The 22,627-nt window shown below is 43.4% G+C and overlaps 1 protein-coding gene across 14 annotated transcripts in view; it reads left to right on the top strand.

Annotated features, from left to right (window-relative positions):
• The window catches only part of TIAM1 (TIAM Rac1 associated GEF 1), a 441,301-nt gene that overhangs the window by 204,712 nt on the left and 213,962 nt on the right, over nt 1-22,627 (top strand). For 12 of the 14 annotated variants that reach the window (XM_054542445.2, XM_054542444.2, XM_024239448.3 and 9 more), the window contains one exon: nt 14,385-14,565. The gene's annotated coding sequence lies outside the window, so the exon portion shown is untranslated. Of the gene's footprint in view, nt 1-9,496; nt 9,649-14,384; nt 14,566-22,627 lie in introns of those variants that run through there. The other 2 variants (XM_063720868.1, XM_002830626.5) reach the window with 1 other exon arrangement.

Raw genomic sequence — 22,627 nt, 5'->3', positions numbered from 1 at the left:
CAGCCTGGGCAACAGAGTGAGACTCTGTCTCAAAAAAAAAAAAAAAAAAAAAAAAAAAAGATAAATAAATAAATAAAAACAAATAAATCAAATGTAAGGATGTCAGGGTTGTTAATGACAAGATTGTAGCCCAAATGCAGTAGTGAGGTTGGAGAGAGCTGGGGTCCCAGCTTCACAGAGACTAGGTTAGAATTTTAGACCTGCCTCTTAACTTGTTGAGTGGCTTTGGGCAGTTCATTTCACCTCTCCGTGCCTCAGTTTGCTTCATCTGTTAAATGGGTCTAGTAATAAGTAGTACCTTGCTGAATTGTCATGAGGACCAGGTATAAAATTGAATGAGCAGCCGCTAGCCTAGTGGCTTTCACAGAGAAAGTGCTCAGGAAACGTCAGCAACTCATTGTCATCAAAGTTGTCTTCATATAACTTTATGAGGGAAATGCTCTTATTCCCATTTTACAGATGAGGGACTGAGGCTTTATGAAGATTAAGGGATAGGCCTGTGACTGGAAGAGGAATTCCTGGCTGACCCACAATTCTCACTTAGACTGCCTGGCACCCCTGCTTACGTCTTAACTCCTGAAATTACTGCGGGTTGAGGGTATACCTGAATGTGGTCAGTTAACATGTGTACCATTTAATATTTGCAATTAAGAATTTGGGTTTGATTCATTTCCCCCACTGTTAGGGTTTTGGACTCATATCTGACCCTTTTTGGTTTCTTGATATGCTTTGAAATTTGGGGTTGGGATGGGTTGGTGGAAGCAGCTGTTCCCTACTGCTGTGCCTCCAGCATACTGTGCAAAGGTGTGCCTTGTTTTGTCTTCATAATTGTGAAAGATTTACCTTGATAGGTGAGGCAATGTCATTTTATCTCCTACAATCAGAGAAAATCACTTATCTGGGCGTGCGAGGATCATGGTGATATGACAGGAAGAGTTGGCTTATTGGAAGTCTTGGTTAATGTGTGTAAAGTTTTGATTACTTTTGTTTTTAGCAGCAACTTTTTTTTTTTTTTTTTGAGACAGAATCTTGCTCTTTTGCCCAGGCTACAGTGCAGTGGCATGATTACAGCTCACTGCAACCTTCGCCTCCCGGGTTCAAGCTATTCTTGTGCCTCAGCCACCCAAATAGCTGAGATTACAGGTGTGTGTCACCATCCCTGGCTAATTTTTATTTATTTATTTATTTATTTATCTATTTATTTTTAAGTAGAGATGAGGTTTCATTGTGTTGGCCAGGCTGGTCTTGAACTCCTGACCTCAAGTGATCCGCCCACCTTGGCTTCCCAAAGTGCTGGGATTTTAGGCATGAGCCACTGCACCAGGCCAGCAGCTTTTTTTTTTTTTTTTTTAAAGCTACATATATGTGAGCCAAAAAGTTGAAAATGATATTTTTGGAATCTTTTTTAAAAGTTGTGGTAAAATATATATAGCATAAAAGTTGGCATTTTAACTATTTTTAAGTACACACTTCATTGGCATTAATTACATTCACAGTGTTGTACAACCATCACCACTATCTATGTCCAAAACTTGGATATAAGTGGAATTATGCAATATTTGTCCTTTTGTGTCTGACTTCTTTCACTTAACATAATATTTTGAAGGTTCATCCATGTAGCAGCACAGATCAGAATTTCAATATTTAAATGGCTGAGTAACATTCCATTGCAGAGATATACCACATTTTGTTTATTCATTCATCTGCTGATGGGCACATAGATTGTTTCCACCTCTTGGCTATTGTGAGTAATGCTGCAATGAATATTCACAGACAAGTGAAAATGATGATATTTTGTGGCATTAGCAAAGATGCACTTTTTTTTTTTTTTTTTTTTTGAGACAGAGTCTTGCTCTGTTGCCTAGGTTGGAGTACAATGGCGTGATCCTGGCTCACTGCAACCTCTGCCTCCTGGGTTCAAGTGATTCTCCTGCCTCAGCCTCCTAAGTAGCTGGGAGTACAGGCACTCACCACCACACCTGGCTAATTTTTGTGTTTTTGTAGAGATGAGATTTCGCCGTGTTGGCCAGGTTGGTCTTGAACTCCTGACCTCAGGTGATCTGCCCACGTCTGCCTCCCAAAGTGCTAGGATTATAGGCATGAGCCACCACGCCCTGCCAGAGATGAACTTTAATTTCTTGGTATTCCAGGGGTAGACCTTTCCTAACTGAGGAAGCCTGTATCTTTGACCAGGTTGCTATCTTAACCCCTTGGGCACATGTGGATCTTTCCCCTGCATTCTTGCTGAGCCTGCCTCTGTAATTTGTTTGGGAGGACACTGGCTGCTCGTGAGTCAGACTGCCTCCAGCCATCCGGGTTTGACTGCACCCTCCCTCCCAGGTCTCTGGGCCCCTTGCTTGCTTGTCTGGGGCTGAGCCAAGAATTTCTCATGTACCCACTTTTTATGGTTTGCTTATTATTTCTAGATGGGCTCAATTTATATTGTTTTTTATTTGTATGTGCCTTTTGTACTAGGTTGGGGCCCCAAATTATATGTGCATACACTGCATTGAATGTTCATTTTATGGAAATATTTTTTAAAGGAGGTAATAATTGAGTGGAACATACAGCAAGTTTATTTCTGTTGACCTGGGTACTGAGCTGAGGCTGTCATGGTTTTATTATGTGAGCTTGAACAAGTCACTTACTCCTTCTGACTTCAGATGAATGAGTGATTTATAAGACCTCCTTTCTGCCCTTACATATAGAGGTGTATGACCCTAAATGTGTCACCTCTATGTTAGGCCCTTTAATATTTTGAGATACAAGTTTGTTTTATTCTCTGATTGAAAGTAACTTTTACATGTTTAGTTTTCATTTACATTAGGGAAGATGGCAGCAAGTACTCCTAGAGTGAAATCAAATGCCTATGTTAGTGGAAAGGAACACAAGACACGTGGATTCTCATCAACACGTTTCCCTAGCCATTATTCATTAGAAGTCACCTAATTTTAATTGATTATGTGCCTGTGGTTAGTACAAAACTCTGTAAGGTGTCATGTGTTACAAGCAGGTCTGTAGGTGGGGTCCTTTTCACTTCACCATCCTACCCCTGTGCTAGATGTCTCCTCGTATATTGGGCCATTCTTGCATTGCTATAAAGAAATACCTGTCACTGGGTAATTTATAAAGAAAAGAGGTTTAATTGGCTCATGGTTCTGCAGGCTGTGCAGGAAGCACGATGCTGGCATCTGCTTGGCTTCTGGGGAGACCTCAGAAAACTTACAGTTATGGCAGAAAGAGAAGCAGGAGCAGACATGTCACGTGCCAGAGCAGGAGCAAGAGAGAGATGCGGGGAGATGCCACAAACTTTTATACAACCAGATCTTGCGAGAACTGACTCACTATCACGAGAACAGCACCAGGGGGATGGTGCTAAACTATACCACCAGGCCCAACCTGCAACACCAAGAATTACAATTCAGCATGAGATTTGGGTGGGTACAAATATCCAAACTATATCACCTTCTTAGCCAATGTCATTCTCCACTCCCTGCTCCAGTATGTTTTGGCCCCCCCAAAATTTTAAAGTGACAGTTACTGTATCTTAGTATAAAATGAAAATCAAAATGATTCCCACCCATGAATACCATTAAATACCATTAAATTGGTTGGACCTGGTTAGTGTCGGGCCTTTGTGGCTCACCGCGTCCACCCTCACAAGGGTGGCCTGCTACTTCCCCACAGTAGGGACTCTCTGGGGAAGCTTAGGGCTCAAGAGAGTGAGCCCCCTGTGACCCCATCGGGAAGGGCCTCCGTTCTGTTATCCGACACATAACTAGTGCCAGAACTGCACTTTTTACCAAAATAGCACCGTCAATGTGAAAACATTGAGAACATTATAAATGCTAAGATTGTTTAAGATACAGGGTTGGCTTATTTCCTGATTGAAAATTGTCTTGACATGTTTAGTGCCCATTTGCCCATTTAGAGACAGTGTTGGGCATGTGCCCAGTCCAAAGCCTGTTAACCCATGCATTCCATTGCCAGTAGGCATCTATTATTTTAAGTTCCCACTTTACTGAAGGGTAGGCAGAGGGGCTTGCTCTGAGTTACTCTTCTGGTTGTTGTTGGACCCTGGACTTGAACCGGCTCTTCTTATTTTGTATCCTTGCTTCTCTCATGACCAAATGAGGCCTCCCCGATGGGATACTCCCTGACCCAGCTTTTTCAAGAGGCTATACTGAGGATTATAAAGCTATCCTGGCGTTCTTTGAAGAAATGGCAGGACTGAAATTAGAACTTGACTTTTTGTCTTCTTAGTTATTATATATTATCTTACTTCTAGTGCCAATAACAATTATTGTTTATTGCTGCTGAGCAGGGAGGTATCTGAAAGGTCCCAAACTAGGAAAAACTTCGATGCTTTTACCCCCGTGAACACATGCACCATTTGTGCAAGGCACCCAGGGCCCTTGAAATCAAAAGCCTTACTGTGTGTGTGGGTGGGACAGCATCTGGCCCCATATAGTTTATTGCTGGTGGGAGCTAAGAGCTCACGGATGTTTCCTCGGCCTTCTTTGTTACCTTTATCTAACTCTAGTTGCACTTCCTCTCTTTTCCCCTCACCCTTTCAGTTACAAACCTGGCTTCACTTACAAGAATGTGGGCTACCAAGGAGTTCTGACCCTGTTGACTTTGACTTGTTAGATGAAAGTTGTTCTTCAGTAAGGAAATCTAATTTGGGGTAATGAAAGCAATGGGGGCTTTAAAATCATGGAAACATATAATTGGAAGATAGAGCTCAGAAGGCAGAGAAATTAAATCGAACATCATCATTTTATAGTCAAGGAAATTGAAGCCTTTGGATTTTAGGGAATTTTCCACACAATCCCTGCAATGCATTCTGGAGGTGGTGTTTAAAAGCTATTAGAGTTTCTTGACCTCTTTTTGGCTGGCCCTTTATTTTTTAAGAATATCTCTATGTATTTGTTAGGTATTCTGTTTTCAGATAGAGAAAACTACGTAAAGAGTCTCTAAGTTTGGTTGGCATAAGGTTTACTTTGAAGTTGTAAAACATTCTTGTATCAAATCAAATTTAATGAAGACTGTGTTTTAAAACTTTGCCTGAAAAGGTGAACCTTGTTTGTCTCTCAGAGAAAAGAAAAGACCCCATCCAGGGCTGAAAAAAGTGTTTGCAGTGTTTTCAAACATGTCCGTATTCCCAAGCAGACCCTCAGATTACCTAGCATGGGAGTGTGTGGGATGGATCCATATTTAGACCTTTCATCAGTTTCAAATATAAAAAATTGATTTTGGCAACCCGTTGGTAGTCAACCACAAAATGTATTTATGAAAAGCCTTCTGCATTTCCACAGCAGTTCCAAATATGGATTCCATTAACAGGATGCATATTTGGAACTGCAGTTATGCTGGGAAATCGTGTTTGGATTCAGGTAATTTGACAGTGTTAACACCCCTGTTGCGTATCACCTAACATGAAGAGGAGGGGGAGACTCTTCCCTGGCTTTGCTGCTGATAACACTGTTGCTAGGTGACATAGGTAGGACGGGGTTGATGCCAGCACTTCTTACCTTGTTTTTGTTCTATGAAGGCTTGAAAAGGTGGAGGTAAGCTCCATTGTGGCTGATGGCTTCAAATTCGCAGATCTTGAAGACACCTTGATTCCTGACCAAGTTGGTTCTGGAGACCCCTGAAGAGAAATCTAGAAAATGCTTGCTTTTGGAGTCATCTCTGTCACTGAGAATGCAATTTGAAAGGAATTTTAAAGCCCAGCTATTGTAGATCTAATATATATATAGAGAGAGTGAGCAAGCTAAACACTGAGTTAAAATTTTTGGAGAGAATACGCTTAAATAAACTCTCCATACGTTTTCATTTCTGAGTGTAAATCCACTTGACAAAGGGAAAAATGAGTTTAACCCTTTGTGACCTTTTCTCCACATGCCACATATTGTTTTCCAACATGAATTTATTTTTTATATAGTCCTCTTCTGTCTGTTTAGCCAGCTCTTGTGCAAATATCCACTAACAATTCACATACCTTCTAAGGGTGTCATGGTTTACAGTTTCTCTGAATGTTCGTGCATAAATCTTTTCTTTTGCGGTGATGTGTATTATTTTTGTATCATTTAGCATCATCCCCAGGTTCATCCCGATCTTGAGAAATTAACAAAAAAGTCAGCTGTGCTCCCTCTACTGGTTGCATTTCTTTGGAGCAGAAATACTGTACATTTGTGTATAAGTTCATTGCTGCTGATGGGGCTTGGACCTGTGTTCACATTTTCTTTTCCAAAATTCGCATGACTTTTAAAAAGCAAAACTAGTGGCTTTCAAAACTGCAGGTTAAGAAACTGGTACCTTTAGAGGGATAGGCGTCTTCCTTACTGCCCACTTGTCTACTAGTGTTGTGGGGGAATCTTCCTGGGCAGGAGGACACAGCCCTTCTGCTATAGGAGTAAATTCTTGGATGCTAAGTCCTGCTTCCCTCTGAGGCCCAAGGCCAATGCTTGGGTCCCCTCCAGTTCTGATATTGCTGTATTTTCACCACTATCAGGTAAGCCGTTCTGTTCAGATCTGTGAAAACCTGCCTACCACTGTATGGAGCCAGCAGGGTTTTTATGTAACGTGTTCACATGTTGCTCAGATTCTTGATCTCAAGGTATTCTTCTCTAGAAGCATCTACAAGGGGACCCTTTATTTTTGGGCCTGAGAGATAGGGAAGAAGGTGGGGACTATTTGGTTTAATCCAACATGTATGTATTGCATCCCCACCATATATGTAGCTTTAAGAAAATTCAAGATGAGCAAACCTACTGTTCCCCACCTCCCCTTCTGAGAAACACTAAGTAACAACAAAAAGCTCTTCTCCCCGTCCATGCAGAAATTAAATAATAATATCAGAAAGAAGGGGAAAAAAAGTATATGCCCCCCCCCCCCAACCCAGAGCTAAAAGAAACCTTAGGTAATCATGAGACCAGAAAACCTGTAGGCAAGATGTGCTCCCTGTGTTAGCCCACTGCTCTGATGCTCTGACCGCTGACTTCATGGTGCTTGCCTTCCTCTTCCCACGAGTGATTTGTAACATTCTTTTCTATATGCTGTAATGAGATGAAGCGCCTTCCTGTTCTGTGTGCAGTAGTTCCAGCGTAGACTCATAATTGTCAATGGAGAAATGACTGATGGGCCTCGATGAGGCTGTTTTGTCTCTGTATCTGTCACATCTCTCGCTGCACACCATGTCGGCTTCCCCGAAGTACGCGATCTCTGATTCTCAAGCCAGTCCCGCCTGGCTTTACATCCTCCTTCTCCCATCCCGTTCATGATTGTTTTCATCTAGATTCAGCATAAGTCAGTAGCTTGGTGAGTGCATGGATGCCAAGGCTGCACCCAAAACCACGGGATGCTTTCCTGCCTCTGATCGCAGTGTCTGCTTTCTTCTGACCCCATATGTATGGTTCTCAGTGATTGAATGCTGCATAGTGGAAAAGGAGAAGTGTTGTTTCATGTTTTTATAAGTCCCTGGAGAGTCTCTTCAAATTCATAATGCCATATGGAACAGATGGAATACATTAATTAAATGACAGGTGATAGTGAAACTTCTAAATCAGGGTTTCTCAGCAGCAGCACTATTGGCATTTGTGGCTGGATAATTCTTTGTTGTGGGGGCCTGTTATATGCATGATAGGATGTAGAGCAGCATCTCTGGACTCTGCCTACTAGAAGTCAGTAGCACCCCCCAGCCGTGACAACCAAAAATGCCTCCAGATATTGCCAAATGTTCCCCGGAGGCAAATTCACCTCCAACTAAGGACCATTGCTCTATCCAAACATTCTTGTTTTTCTTCATTCTGTTTGTTTGTTTATTTATTTTCAAGACAGAGTCTCACTCGGTCACCCAGGCTGGAAGTGCAGTGGTGTGATCTTGGCTCACTGCAACCTCCGCCTCCCAGGTTCAAGCAATTCTCATGCCTCAGCCTCCCAAGTAGCTGGAATTACAGGCGCACACCACCATGCCTGGCTAATTTTTGTATTTTTAGTAGAGATGGGGTTTCACCGTGTTTCCAGGCTGGTCTCAAACTTCTGACCTCAGGTGATCCACCTGCCTTGGCCTCCCGAAGTGCTGGGATTATAGGCGTGAGCCACTGCACCCATTCTGTTCCTTTAGATGTGTTTGTGGGCACCCTTTTGTTTATTTGCTTAATTCATTTATCAGGTAGTTATTAAATTTTCTGCTATACCAGCCTTTATACCAGCCTATATTCTTTACCAAGAATATAAAGACGAACCAGGCATCTCTTTCTTCATGTTCATATACATATGAATATATATATGTGTGAATACATGTGGATATATATGAATATGTATAAAATATATATATGGAGATATATACATATATATTTGAGTCAAGTTTAAATGTATCTGAAAGTTCCCTTTTTGGAGTACTGTTTCCAGGCTGCATCCCTGGCTGGCATTTGAGTCATTATGACTTCTTTAATGAATGTTGGGTTTTTATTTTTGTAGCCTGTGTCTTTGAGGAAAGTCCCTTGGAGTATGGATGAGTATCCTTAGTTTTTGGCACAGCTTTTAACCTTATAAAATGATAATACTCTATTAATATATCAATTTCATCCATGAATGCTTCAACCCTTTCAGATATAGCCTCTCACTTGTCACTTCAGATTTACTGTTTTCTTCTTTTGTGATTTCTTTCATTCTCTTTAACCAGCCACCTGAGGCTTCATTTAACCTGAGGTCATTTAAAGTTTTATTTAAAGAAACTTCTGTTTGGAAACCAAGGTCAAGCACAGCAGAGGGATGTTCATTGCATGGCTTTCTGGTAAACTTTAAGTTAGCATGTTCCCTTTAACATTTTTAGAAACTGATACAAAAATTGCTCATGGGAAATCAAATTTGAAGCAGTTTTCTTTCCAGGAGGAAGGAAAGAGGGATGTATTTCAGCGAGGAAGGGGTTCACACATAGTTTCCACTATGTGAGTAATTTTAATTTTTTTATGCTACATGGTGGGCCCATGGGTGTTCATTATATTCTTTTCAAATATATGTTGTATATTGGAAATACTTTCTCGTACATATTAAAGAAAAGGCAGCCAACTGAAGTTTGGTTTCTGTTTTTCTGCCCTCCACTCGTTTTCAATAGATGTTTGGGAGTTAGGTCTCCACTGAATGAACTACCCACGTTTCTGCCCGTGAAGGGCTGGTCGGGGGCGCTTATGTAACATTGCTGGCCTTTTATATCTTTTAAGAGGCGCTGCTTTTTTGCCATGTGCTGTAGAAAATTATTTGACAGGCACTCACGCTTTGTGCAGGGTGACCAGGTTCATCTGTAAAATGGTTAAGACCTTTTCGAAATACATTGCCCCCAAAGGATGTGGTGGGGAGGGTGCTGGGATTCTGAGTGACAGCCGGCGAATGCCAGAGGGAAGAATTAAATTGGAGAGGGAGGCGGAGAGGAGGGAGGTGATAGTGGGAGGAGGAAGGGAGGAGCGACCAACCCTCTCCAACACACCCAAGTGACCAGATTCATCATAGCACGAAACTTCACAAGTTACACCCACTGCCTCCGCCAGCAGCCGGGGAAGGCTGCTTCTTCCTCATTTCTGTTACTGGAAGTTTGAGACATGTGAAGCCAGACGGGGAGAAACGTGCGCGCCTTGTTGAGCAGGGGTGAGCTTGAATTTTGAAATCGATTCTTTCCACCGGCGAATCTCTTTGTGTCGGGTGGTCAGGGGAGGCAGCCGAATGTGGCTCTGAACAAGGATAGGTGAGAGCCCCGAGCTGAGCTGTGCAGCTGGAGCGGGGGAACCGTGCGCCCCGGTGCCCCTTCCCAGAACGAGCAAGCGCGTCTCCAAGCTGCGCCCCGAGGCTTGGCGCGCGTTGCCGGCTGAGCTGCAGGGGACGCCGGCGACGTTGGTTCTGGCTCCAGGGTAAAGAGATTCGGGCTTTGAAAGCGTCATCTTTCCCCCTTGACTTCTGTAAGCGAGGATCATTGTATGGGATATGGGGTCGGGGAGGAGACTGCGGAATCACGTCACCCACCCAGGATGCGTCCTGCCCGGGGCTGTCCCGCTGCGCGTTGGGTAATTGCAGGTCAGTGCCATTGAAAAAGAACCCCATGACAGGCTTGGGAATCAAGTGAGAAAAAAGTTCCGAAGGAATATTCAGAAGCGGTGGCTCCCGACCGCACCTGGATGGGAGTTCTGGAGTGGGACATCGGAAGTCTCGGGGTTCTCATTAATTTTACATCTGATTAAATTAGTTCGGCTCTAGGTTCCTGGCTGTGGAGGTGTGATTTGTTTATCTGGATCATTTTTTTTTTTATGTCTGTCTTTCTGTGAAAGCTAGCTTATCTTTGGATCGGTTGCCTAAGTCAATTTTGTGAGAGGAAGTTTGGGTGGAAGGTGGCGCTGGGGGCTGGGATCATTGCAAGTGGCAGTATGTCCCAGCAAAGGATAAACTTAGCTCAAATGAGGCTTCTCACAGACAGGCTTTAGGTTTTATTTCAACTCTGGAGCTGGTCAGTGGGCTTCCATTTGGCCTGTGTAGCTTTTGCTCAGTGTGTAGGGGTCAGAGGGAGGCTATTGGATTAACTGTTACCTGTTGCACTTATTTCGTACCTGATCAACAACTTAGTAATACACCAGCAGTTGGAGCTGGTTTTTTTTGTTTTTTGTAAGCGAATCCTTCATGAGAATGTTTACAGAATCATCTTACTTTTAGGGGAAGAAATGAAGGTGAAAAATGTGTGGCTCCTGTTGTATTTATAGCAAGCCAAATGTTCTTTCCCGGGTCTGGGGTGGGGTACAATCAGGAAAATGTCAGTAGCTGATTTTATCATTTTTCTTATATCAAAGCGGAATTGGCTGACTCTCTCAGCATACCTTCCCTTGAACTTTGGGGGTCAGGAGGGAGGGTGCTGGGGCCGCAGTTCACTTAGCTTGCACTGACTCTCCCACTTCCTTGAAGTTAAAGATACAGATGGAGAGGAAATTACTTTTAAACCAAATCAGACGTGGCTTAGGGAAGAACAACAGGTTGCATGATCCAGGGCTAGAGCCCTGAGTTCTAGCTCATTTTGGGCTCAAGAAGGGACCCAGCAGCAGGTAGGTGTGAAACTGAGGCTGACATGAGGTCTGTGACCTACTCCCTCACACCCCTCCACCCCACAAGGAACCTTTAGTAACTCACTCAACAGGAAAGACAACCAAATTGGATCTCATGATACTGCTGGTGAAACTGACTAATAGACGGAGTTTTATGGAACAATAATTCTTAGCTACAGAAAGGGGAACTGCATTGTTCATAGAGCAAAGGTTTTTAGATATTGTCACATGTGACTGTTAGAAGATACCATCATGAGGACATTTGAAATTGGGGTTAATGCTACTATATGACTGTGTAGATGTGAGAGAAAGTGGCAATTTCTATATCATTATCTTTTCATATTGTCTCCCCACCTCTCCCAGTAAATAAGCTGGTTTGTCTCTGGTTGGTTATATTTTTAAATTTTATTCACTTATTTCTTCTTTTTAGAGATGGAGTCTTGCTCTGTTGCCCAGGCTAGACTGGAGCTCCTGGGTTCAAGTGATCCTCTTGCCCCAACCTCCTGTATAGCTAGGACTATAGGCGTGTGCCACCTTATCTGACTGTTTTTAAATTGTAAATTTGTTTCATAGATACCAGATCATTAAAATTGTTTGTTTTAATAACTAATTTTTACAGAAATTTTCCCATTTTATGTACAATTTAAAATTTTTTGGTATAATATTGAACATGCTGTCCTCGTAATATTTTTAAAGACTGTAGTATCTGTAGATATGTTTCCTTTTTCATTCATGGCGTTATTTGTACCTTTTCCCCATCAGTCTTGCTAATGTATTATCAGTTTTATTGGTCTTTTGGAAGAACCAACTTTGATTTTTGATGGTATCTTAATTGGAACACAAACAAAGGCCACCTCCTTTCTTGAGTTTATATTCATTTTTAAAATTCTGCCCAGTGGAACTCTGTCAAAAAAGGCCTTAAACAGCCTTTGAAAATTAGCAACTGAGTTCCTTGGCTGCAAGTAGGAGGACACCATGTATTTGTCTTTGTACCTTTGACATAGATTATGTTTTTTCAGTTTTATTAAAATATACTTTCTGTTTGTGAACACCACACACAGTGGACCAAATTGTTCCAAGGTGGGTTTTGTGTATTAATTGAGGCACACCCTGTGATATTGTTCTGGAAAAATGTAACTAGAATTTACATAAGACTTACTGGTAATTTAAAGTGAATTGTAGGTACTTTCAACCCACTTGACAATACAGATTTACCTTGTACGGTAGCAGAACAAATTTGCTGTAATGACTGGAGAAGACACTTCATTTTGGTTCATATTTAATGCATGAGTCTGAGCATTTTAAAGTTTTCTCAGAACAGATTCTTTCTGAGTATATCGGAAAGGATGCTGGAGTCAGAAAGACCTGGCTTTGAATTCTTGCTCTGCCACTTTTGACTGTGTGGCTTCAGGAAAATTGCCTAACCTCTCTGAACTTGTATTTCCCCAAATGTGATCTGGAAACTGATTGTGAAATTGCACTGTGAATTCAGCGTATAATGAGATTTCATTATGAATATTCATGTAAGGTTTCTATCCTTCGTTTGGCACAAAGTAGGCATTTAATAGTGACACTTAGTGTTTTCAGTGTAACGATTAGTATTTTCTGCCTCCTACCCTTTCTTGTCCTACCTCCAACCTTACCACTTCTCTCAATGGAAGGTGAAGGAAGGTGAAGTTACTGCCATAGAATAAAACAGAAACCACTTCCCCCACTTGTTCTCTCTTTATTATGGGCAAGATCCATATTTTCAGTATTTTAATCTTGTTTTCCTAGTTGATTATCTTACCATTTCTTCCCTCCAATTTTTATCTTACTTTCCCAGGGTTGTTTTTTTTTTCCTCTCAGTTTGTCTCATCTCCTGAGGATCTTACCCACTGCTCTGTTCTGTTATTTTTTTCTTTCCTTTTTTTTTTTTGCCTGCCTTTAGTGTAAAAATGAAATGAGTACAAAGCCCGAAACTTGGCAGCGACTGAGATGTAAGTTAGTGGGCTGCTTCTACGAAGGCTAAGTGTGTTAAATTTAGTTACTCAAGAATTTAACTTGGAAGCTGGTCATGTCGGTGTATGCCTGTAGTCCGAGCTACTCAGGAGGCTGAGATGGGAGGGTTCCTTGAGCCCAGGAGTTTGAGGCTGTCCTGGGCAACATAGTGAGACCCCATCTCTAAAAATTAAATTAAAACAGGAAAAGAATTAAACTTGAAGATAGATGATGCTGGTGACTGCCATAGCAGTTTCGTGCCACAGACCTTGGAGTACTTTTTCAGACCTTGGAGTTTCTAAGCACTTTCGGGGAAGTGTTGATTGTTTGATATTATGGTTGATGCTGTAACCAAAAAGGGACAATAAGAGCATAGGAAAGAGGAGCTTGACTGCTTGACTGGTTAATATTCCCCAACAAGGGAATGTAGCATTATTGAGTTTGCCCAACCCTGAGCCATTAGTTCTTCCTAGGGTCTCTCAGTTGACAAGGTCCTAGGGTATTAGGATCTTGTCCTATGTAATGGCATAATTACTTAGCATTTATTTATGCATCTAGTGTTGCAAGGGACTGGACTGGGGATGGAAAGGGATTGTGAGCTGGGAAAAGGCTTCATTTGCTTTATGGTGCTATGCTAAAGTCATTCTGCTTTGCTCAAGGAGTGAGTCTTGGTTTACATTTTGGGTAGTGAATCAGCTTCAAGTGTGGAGTTATTTTCAATGAAGACAGATTGACTAACTGCACCTGGTCTGGCCTGCCCGCTATGACCCGGTGGTGCTATGTTGTTCTAGCCAATGCTTTCATGAGAATAGAGAACAAGGAGGCGTAGTTTTCATGAGTATTTTGCAATACCCGCTTCTCCAGTTTATTTTGATGCCGTTGCTTGAAAACAAGTGTTAGCATGGCTTTCATTGGTAACAGTTTTAGGGAAGAGATCATCACTTTTGGAAAGTTTTGTTTCTTGAATGGTTCAGGGTGGATTGATTTGTGAGCTCTTGTACTGAATCGTAGAGCTTCCTCTAGTACCTTGCAGCCACGTGCTTCAGTGTTTCCATTAACTATGAGATTTTGGTGGGCAAGAATCTCTACAGTCAAGGTGCTTTCTACAAAGCTATAGATAACTAAGCCTGGTAAATGCTTCTTTATTAAAATATGAACTGCTTATCAAAATATCCATACTCTAACGTATTGAGTGTCTACAGCATGTAAGGTACTTTTCCTGTGTTATCACGTTAATGTTTCTAAGGATAATCTTGCAATCTCTAGAGGTATAGAAAAAAGAAGCACAAAACCCATTATTTTCTTATGTTGCTCTTATAGGTAGAATCACTGTGGACTGAGACCCACCTTTCTAGACCTGAAGCCCAGGAGAAGGAAGAGGAGGCTGGTTGGTACCATGGGGCATGATGCTCTGAATCCTAGTCTCTCACCTAGTATGTGAGCAGTCCCTGCAGATGGCACATTTGGAGATCTTGACAAAGCTTCTTCTGTTTCCAATGGGGTAAGTGTGGCGTTTGCAAAAGGCTGGGGAATGAGGATTGAAGCTTTTAAAGTCTTTATTATCTTGATCCTGCCCAAATCCACCTTTTTTGGGACAATAGAAAGTTCATTGTTTGTGACGATTGTTTTGGTGGTTAAAGGGTTGCTGAGTCTCCCCACTTGCAATCTGAGGCTTTGAAATGGGTTTCCTGGGAACCTTTCCCATTCCTCCTGGGTGGTTCCCATGGTTATTTTGTTTTGGAGTTGGCTGCGGGTAATCCTCTGTCTTTCTGACTTCTCTTTTGTCTGCCCCCATGATACTAGGAAAGGGGAAGAAGGAATTGATTTGGATGCAGCTGGGGAAACTTGGTATCAGCGTGCTGGTTTGGGGGCTCTTGGTTGTGGGTTCACATCACTTTTAACGAGACAGGGTAAGCATTGATGTAAACTGCTAAGTGGTTTTGTTCAAGTGGAATATTTCATGCGGCCTCCCTGCTGCGGTGAAACTGGATGTCTTTATTGCATGACAGGCTTGGGGCTTTCACAGAATGGATCAAATGGTCGCCGTGCAACGTTCGCAGTTACTCCAAGAGAAGAAATATGCTGCAAAGACACCCTCCCTATTTCCTCTATGTGGCACAGACCCCTTCTAGGGAACTCCAGCAGAAAGGGCTGTGCGTACTTCAGTTTCCCTTCTTCTAAGTGGGAACGGTCACGTTAGCCCATGCAGTCCCCGTTTACTTCCTAGGAGGAGAATGACGTAGACCAAAAGGGGCTTTCTAGCTATACGAAGTTGCTCTTGTTCTTTTCAACTTTGCCTTCCTCTCGTGGACAAACGCACCTCGACCTTGTTAGCAGGTGACACCGGGATGCATTATTTAACCTTTACCAGGTTTGGCTCCTATGTTGGTTAGTCCAGAAATTGAACACAATAGGAGACTGTGGACTTGAGAGAGAGCAAGAATCACAGGTGCTTCCTGAAGAATGCATGATTCCTGTAACTTTTAGAGTTTCCCACCCTGCATTCCGGGTCCTGCTTTGCAGATCTTGCTGTGACTTGTTCCTCCAGTCTTACCTGCTGCTCCGCTCTGCCTGCATCCAGACGCACAGCAGCGTAGCCACTCCTTTCTCCGCACGTACACAGTGGCTTGGAGAAACCTTTCTTTCAAGGGCCGTCTGGACACGGAGCAGATAAGACCTCTGCATTGACCTGGAATATGTGCACCCTCCTCAGGGTTAGCCCTTGCTAGGGATGCCCTTGGGGTACAGGGACTCCCAGGTAGTTGGTTAAAGGGAATCCAGCCCCTAAGGGCACCCTCCAACAGAGAGCGGAGCCAAAGCACTCACTTTCCCTGTGACAATACAGACACATTGTATTATCATAATTAGGTTACATGCCTTTTTCAAGGGGTAAAAATAATCGTATAAATAATAATAGGCTGGGTGTGGTGGCTCACGCCCGTAATCCCAGCGTTTAGGGAGGCCGAGGTGGGCGGATTACTTGAGGTCAAGAGTTCAAGCCAGTCTGGCCAACATGGTGAAACCCTGTCTCTACTAAAATACAAAAATTAGCCGGGTGTGGTGGCGCATACCTGTAATCTCAGCTATGCGGGAGGCTGAGGCCGGAGAATCGCTTGAACCCAGGAGGTGGAGGTTGCAGTGAACTGAGATCGCACTACCGCACTCCAGCCTGGGCAATAGTGCAAGACTCTGTCTCAAAATAATAATAATAATAATAATAATAATAATAACAAGAGCAATTAACCCTTTGGAGCACCGGCTGTCCACGTTCAGCCCCTATCCCTTTGGGTCCCCTTCACCTGTCTAGTAAATTATCTCTCCCTGAGTGCTTTCGCTCCTGCTGTCTTTGGTGGAGAGTGCCTTTAGGGGCTGGATTCCCTTTGGCCAACTACCTGGTAGTCTCTATACCCCCAGGGCATCCCTAGCAAGGGCTAACCCTGAGAAGGGTGCACATATTCCAGGCCAAGGCTGAGGTCTTATCTGCCCTGGGTCTAGAGTGCCCCCAGGGCTTCCTTCCCTTCAAGATCTCCCCTACCTACTTTCTGGTTTTCTCTGAAAACACTTCCTAATCAAAAATGTATACATGACTTCTAACCTCTGGCCTAAGTAACCTGTTCAAAGCAATAGCATTGGAAAGTGAAGTACCGGGATTTGAACCAGGCAGCCTGGCCTACGGAGTCCAGTCTCTTCATCACTGTGCTATTGTGTGTTCCTCCAGGGTGGGCTGCTTGGATTCTGTTTATACTTGCCCCAGCATGGCTATGGTGACTGCCATGGCGTGCCTAGTACATGTTAGCTGAACGAGTGGCCACACAGCCCGCCAGAGTCAGCTTTCCTGAGTCCTCTCTCAGGGCACCTGTCCTTGTTGGTTACCCCCATTGGCCTCCTGCCTGCTCTCTGCTGATTCAGATTTTACCTCTCCTTCAGGGTCAGTTCAAGTCCACCTCCTCCCGGCTGTCTTTCTGGACTGCCCCAGCCACTGCGATTTTTGCCCCTTGGAACCAGTGTTCCTTCTCAAATGATGTTACTCTTCCGAGCTCTCCCCGAAGTAGGATGATGAGTCCCTGAGAGCTGTGATTGTGCCCTGTGCCACAGTGTTGAGGGATTCTTTTTGGGATTAAAACCTGGTCAGAGCTGTCCAAAGAAATGTCAACGTTGCTTCCAGGTTCTGTGAGCAAAGGAAAATAATGAGGTTAAAGAGCAAAACTTAAAAAAAAAAAAAAAAAAAAGCAAGGGGCAATTCTAAAAATTGTTAGCCCATTTCTGTGTGAGCCTGTGTGTGTATTTTCACACTGCAGCTGCTCAAGTTGAGTCATAGAATGGATGTGTCATCTCTTGGCTTCAGGCACAGTGGCTAGCCCATCTTCTCCCTGGAGGGAGTTTAAGCACTTTTATGGGATGAATAATGTGGATTCTCCCCCAATACTTGGGATGTAGTTCAACAGATTTCATGCAAATGGTGGGTGAAACATGTCAAACATCTTTTGTCCCCATTCGAAAGATAACAGAAATATGTCCCAGCAGAGTCAGTGCGCTGAGTCTTAGCTGATGGCCGGCCGAATGCTCCCCAATGGCGTCTCTCTTCACTTGTGCTGTCTTGGACATCTTCTGCCTCCTGGGTGCGCCCCCCCATTGTAAGGCTATGGAAGGAGGGCTAAGGCTGGAAAGGAAGATGCAAACATTGAGCACCTACTGTGTGCCTGGCATTCTTCTGCTTTGTGATCTCTAACAGAATACATGATTGCACCTCATAGCCCCTCTGGGCCTGTGCGTATTCTCATCTCCAAGTCTACTTGGTGGAACCTAGGTAGCTTGACTAAAATCACTATTGTGGCAGTGACCCTGGAATTGAACTGTGTTTTATCTGATTTCTAAACTCGTGACTGTTCCCACACATCTTGACCTCCGGTTGTGAATATAAACAGAGACATTTAGATGAGGATGTCTAATGGTCATATTAACTCTAGAATTTGGAGACTCTTGAGTTTATTTCTTTTTTTTTTTTTTTTTTTTTTTTTGAGACAGAGTCTTGCTCTGTCATCCAGGCTGGAGTGCAGTGGTGTGATCTCGGCTCACTGCAACCTCCGCCTCCCAGGTTCAAGCAATTCTCCCGCTTCAGCCTCCCAAGAAGCTGGGATTACAGGTGTGCACCACCATGCCCAGCTTATTTTTGTATTTTTAATACAGACAGGGTTTCACCATGTTGGCCAGGATGGTCTTGAACTCCTGACCTCAGGTGATCCACCCGCCTCGGCCTCCCAAAGTGCTGGGATTACAAGCATGAGCCACCGCACCTGGCTTGAGTTTATTTCTGATCTAAATCTTTTCTACGTTAGCCAGTTCCTCCTAGCATTTCACTGTTCATGAACTTGTTGAAGTCATTATTGTCTGAAATACTATGTTTAGGTTTAATTTTGTGGAGGGTGGGGGGGTGGTCAGGTAATTTTTTAAAAGCTGCAAAATTAGGGATCTCATTTTATTTTTAGATGCTCATCTACAGGTGAAACGTATCAGGCTGGTTCTTTGAACACCCTCAGGAAAGTTAAAGAGATGGGTGCTTCTCTTTAGGAACCAGGAACCTCTCCGGTTAGACGGAGGACTCTTTTTTCACTGTCTTGTTTTGTGGCACAAACGGCCTGGGATGTCGATGCCTTGGGTCTGATGCAAGATACCCTGGAGGCTTCCCTGGCCTGTCCTTCTCCTGCCCATGTCGCGTAAACATTGGCATGGCAGGGACAGATGGCCACTCCAGGAACTCCTTGGATGTCACATTTGGTTGCCTGGGTGGGGGGTCGGGTGGTTGCAGCCAGTCTCCACTGGGGGGAGGAGAGGCTGACTGGGAAATACTCCCGTGGCAGTGGGTAAACACAAGCTCACCTCCGGAAAGGCTGGGCGCCCCGGTACGTGTGCAGGCTGGGGCGGTAATGGAGTCAGATGCACATAAGTGTGTTTAGCTTGGGAAGGAGCCAGTCTGCTCAAAGCACACAGCCTTTTCTCTCTGCTCCTAATTGATGCTCAGCAGAGTTCGGTTTGCTTATGGGGATGGGAATGAACCGTGTGGGGACTATGAAGGGAGGGATGGGCTGCAGATAACTACTTTCAGAGCTAGAAAAAAATTCTTTCCAGAGGCCTGGGTTAGCTTTACTGGAGGCTCAGGTGAAGGTATCTGAAATCCCTGGAGAGTCAAGGTAGAGCAGTTAGGTGCCCTTATCAGTGGGATTTTTTTGCTGATCAAACAGCATCAATATGTGTAATGAGGACTGAAGCATTGATGAAGAACAGCTGAGTGCAGTGTTTCCTGCATAAAATCCCATCGATTCTGGAGGCTGAGCAGGAGGAGAATCCTTTGAGCCAAGGAGTTTGAGGCTGCAGTGAGTCAGAACCACACCATTGCACTCCAGCCTGGGCAACAGAGTGAGATCCCAAGTCAAAAAAAAAAAAAAGGGGGGGGGGTGAGGATAATAAAGAAACAGCACCCAGGTGGGGAGGGCCGGAGGCAGCAGAATCTCTCTTCAAAGAAAGCACAAGAGTTGACATTAAGTGAACATAAAATGGGTTTTTCGTGGTTTCAGCTTTAGAATGGAACACTAGGGGCTGTTGCAATTGCCTGCATGCAAACCAAGCTTGGGGTTGAATCGAAGTGGAAAAGCCTATAGCCATAAGCGTTGATAGGAAGCGTTTCCGATTCTCACCTCTACGTAGTAACTGTTGCTGTTTATCTTTCTAATGTATTTGCAGAAGTCTCAACAAGCCAAGGTAAGGTAATGTATTCAGGTTAGGAGAGCGACATCTAGTTACTATGCTTCATATTAATTTTTTTGGGGGGAGGGTGGTATGGTTAGCTCATTTATTCATTCTTTCAACAAATCATTTGTTGGGTAGCTATGAATGTCATCTTTGGGATACAGTGTATAATATCATCTTTGGGGTACAGCGTAGCTTACAGTGTAGAAGGGAAGAAAAGATATACCATCAAGAATTCATAAGTGTTCAGGCCAGGCGTGATGGCCCATGCACATAGTCCCAGCACTTTGGGAGGCTGAAGTGGGAAGATCACTTTGAGCCTAGAGATTCGAGACCAGCCTGGGCAATAAAGTGAGGCCTCGTCTCTACAAGAAAATAAAAAACTTAGCCAGGGTGTGGTGGTGCATGCCTGTGGTCCCAGCTATGCAGGAAGCTGAGGCAGGAGGATTGCTTGAGCCCATAAGGTTGAGGCTGCATTGAGCCATGTTTGCGCCACTGCACTCCAGCCTGGGAGACAGAGCCAGACCCTGTCTCAAAAGAAAAAACAAAAAGAGAGTTCATGTAAGGGTTCAAATGAGAGGTATAAACTAGAAGTTTGATAAATTTGAAGAGTCAGGACATTTAATCTTCAAAGTAATCCAATGAGCTATTATCATTCCAGTTTTACTGCTGAAAAAAACGGAGGTGGAGAGAAGTGCCTCAACTAGGCTCAGCAGCCCCCTGGCGGACAAACCACACCTACCCAGATCCTCAGCCCTCTGGGCAGCCGAGAACCCCCAGCCTCTGTGGTCCTGATTTCCCTGTGTTGGTAGCTCAAGCAGTGAACAGTGCATCTACAATCTTTAATTCATTTATTTATTTAAAATAAAAATTGCTTTTGAGAGATGGGGTCTTACCATGTTGCCCAGGCTGGCCTTGAAATCCTGGCCTCAAGCAATCCTCCTGCCTCAGCCTCCTGAGTGGCTGGGACTGCAGTCACACATTGCCGTGCCTGGTTTATTTTGTTCTTTTTAAGAGTTGGGACAGAAAACCAATGTGGACTCGTAGTATTTCTGCTTCACCTTTCTCAATATTTAGAGGAATCTAGTTTGCGCAGATGTCTGATGAGCCATTTAGTCATGAAGAGCTCTAACCAACAGACTTTTTTTTGTAGGTCATTGGAGGGTGATTTTAATGATCACATACATAGTGTGAATGTGAGTGTGGGCGTTTTATCGCGAGTTCCCTGATGGTGGTTTGAGCATTTTCTCTGGGTGGTTCCAGTGGCAGTGTTGATACTGCTAGAAATGGTTCCTGCTCAGGGCACAGTGATTTTTCTCTTTTGATGAAAAAAAAAAAGTTTTTTTTGAGTGAGGTGAGTGAGGGTATTTCTGGTAAGCTCAGTCATGTATGTTTAAACAAAATGATTATCATTATTTGCTAGTTAGTATTTCATTAATATGAAATATGAGAGGGTGAGCACTGGGCTAGAAAGAGGTCAGGAGACCGAAGTTCTTATCCTAGGCTCTTCCTGATTCTTCAACCTTAGTTGAGCCGGTTGCTCAGGGCTGTGAGTTGCATTCTTAGGTTCCTTGAGATGTATAGAAGTTTCTCTCTGTATAGTTGGCAAAGCCTGTAATATGGATATTATGTACCAAGACTCAACTGTTAGCTTGATAGCGCTGCATTATTTATTTACACATTATTTATTTGTTTCTTTCAGTCTCAGATGCTGTGGCTGGATTTTATGTTTTTGGTATTGTATTTTAAAATACCGTGTTAACTTCTGGTTGTTTCCTTTTCTTTCTTTCCTTTTTACTCCAGGAGTAGGGGGTTTCATGTAGGATGAAAATCAAAACTAAAGAAAAAATAGGATCTGGAAGTAATTTTGAGAGCAGAAAAATTAAACAAAATGGGAAAATATACCATTTTGTTACTAGCCAGGTGAAGAGAACACAGGAGTATGTACGTGCTTTTTCTCAGTAATTGGATATGTTAGACACGGATTATGTTTTCACTGGGACCTTGTAGTTAAAAGAAAGCAAAAAGCAGATCTGGATGTTCAATATTTCCCTTTTCTCAAGAGTACATGAAGTTGGTATTGAAATGCGAGTTGCCTGCCTCTTATTTCCATCGTTTGAAATCAGACTGAAATCCTGCACGTGGGACCCTCATTTTGTGACCCCCTCTGTGTATCCGCCAGGCTTCCTCGCCAGCCCTCTTTTTGACTCACAAATGGCAGTGGGGTGTGAGTGCCCAGGAATACTTAGAGTGGTAAATACAGGATTTGGGAAATTTATCTGCAGAATGTCAGCCCTCAGTGGGAAAATAGTGCTGTCCAGTGGAAGGCCTGGTCAAATGCCTTTTGCTTGGATGTTTCAAGCTGGTGTGGTGTAGCCGGAGATTCCCAGTCCTCAGGACTGTGGTAGGGTAGGCTCTGTCCTACCAGGAATGCATTTGGATTTTAGAGATAGTTGAGAAGTAGTTTCTTTTGGAATAACATTTAAGACACGCTTGGGTTCTGGGACATCCTCCTTCCTCATTTTTCCCTTGGGGGTCATTGTGGCTGGTTGGGCCTATGGGCCTGCAGGCTGTGTTTGATGTGATGAGCTCCCCTTTTCCAAGGGATGAACCTATCTGCCTTGAGATGCCTACAGTTTTGCAACTTTGGTTTAATAATTATATATGGATTTTGAGACATAATTGGTGGGATGGATGCTTACTTTCATAATTCATTTCTACTCCTGTGTCCAGAAATTTGTAGGCATCTTTGTTTTAAAGTTTGTCATCATCTTCGTTGACTGCTTGGTTGCATCTTTGAAATGCATTCAACCCAGCAT

Source organism: Pongo abelii, chromosome 22 (genome assembly GCF_028885655.2).
Source record: "Pongo abelii isolate AG06213 chromosome 22, NHGRI_mPonAbe1-v2.0_pri, whole genome shotgun sequence".
NCBI lineage: Eukaryota > Metazoa > Chordata > Mammalia > Primates > Hominidae > Pongo > Pongo abelii.
This window is presented reverse-complemented; position numbering and strand designations above follow the sequence as displayed.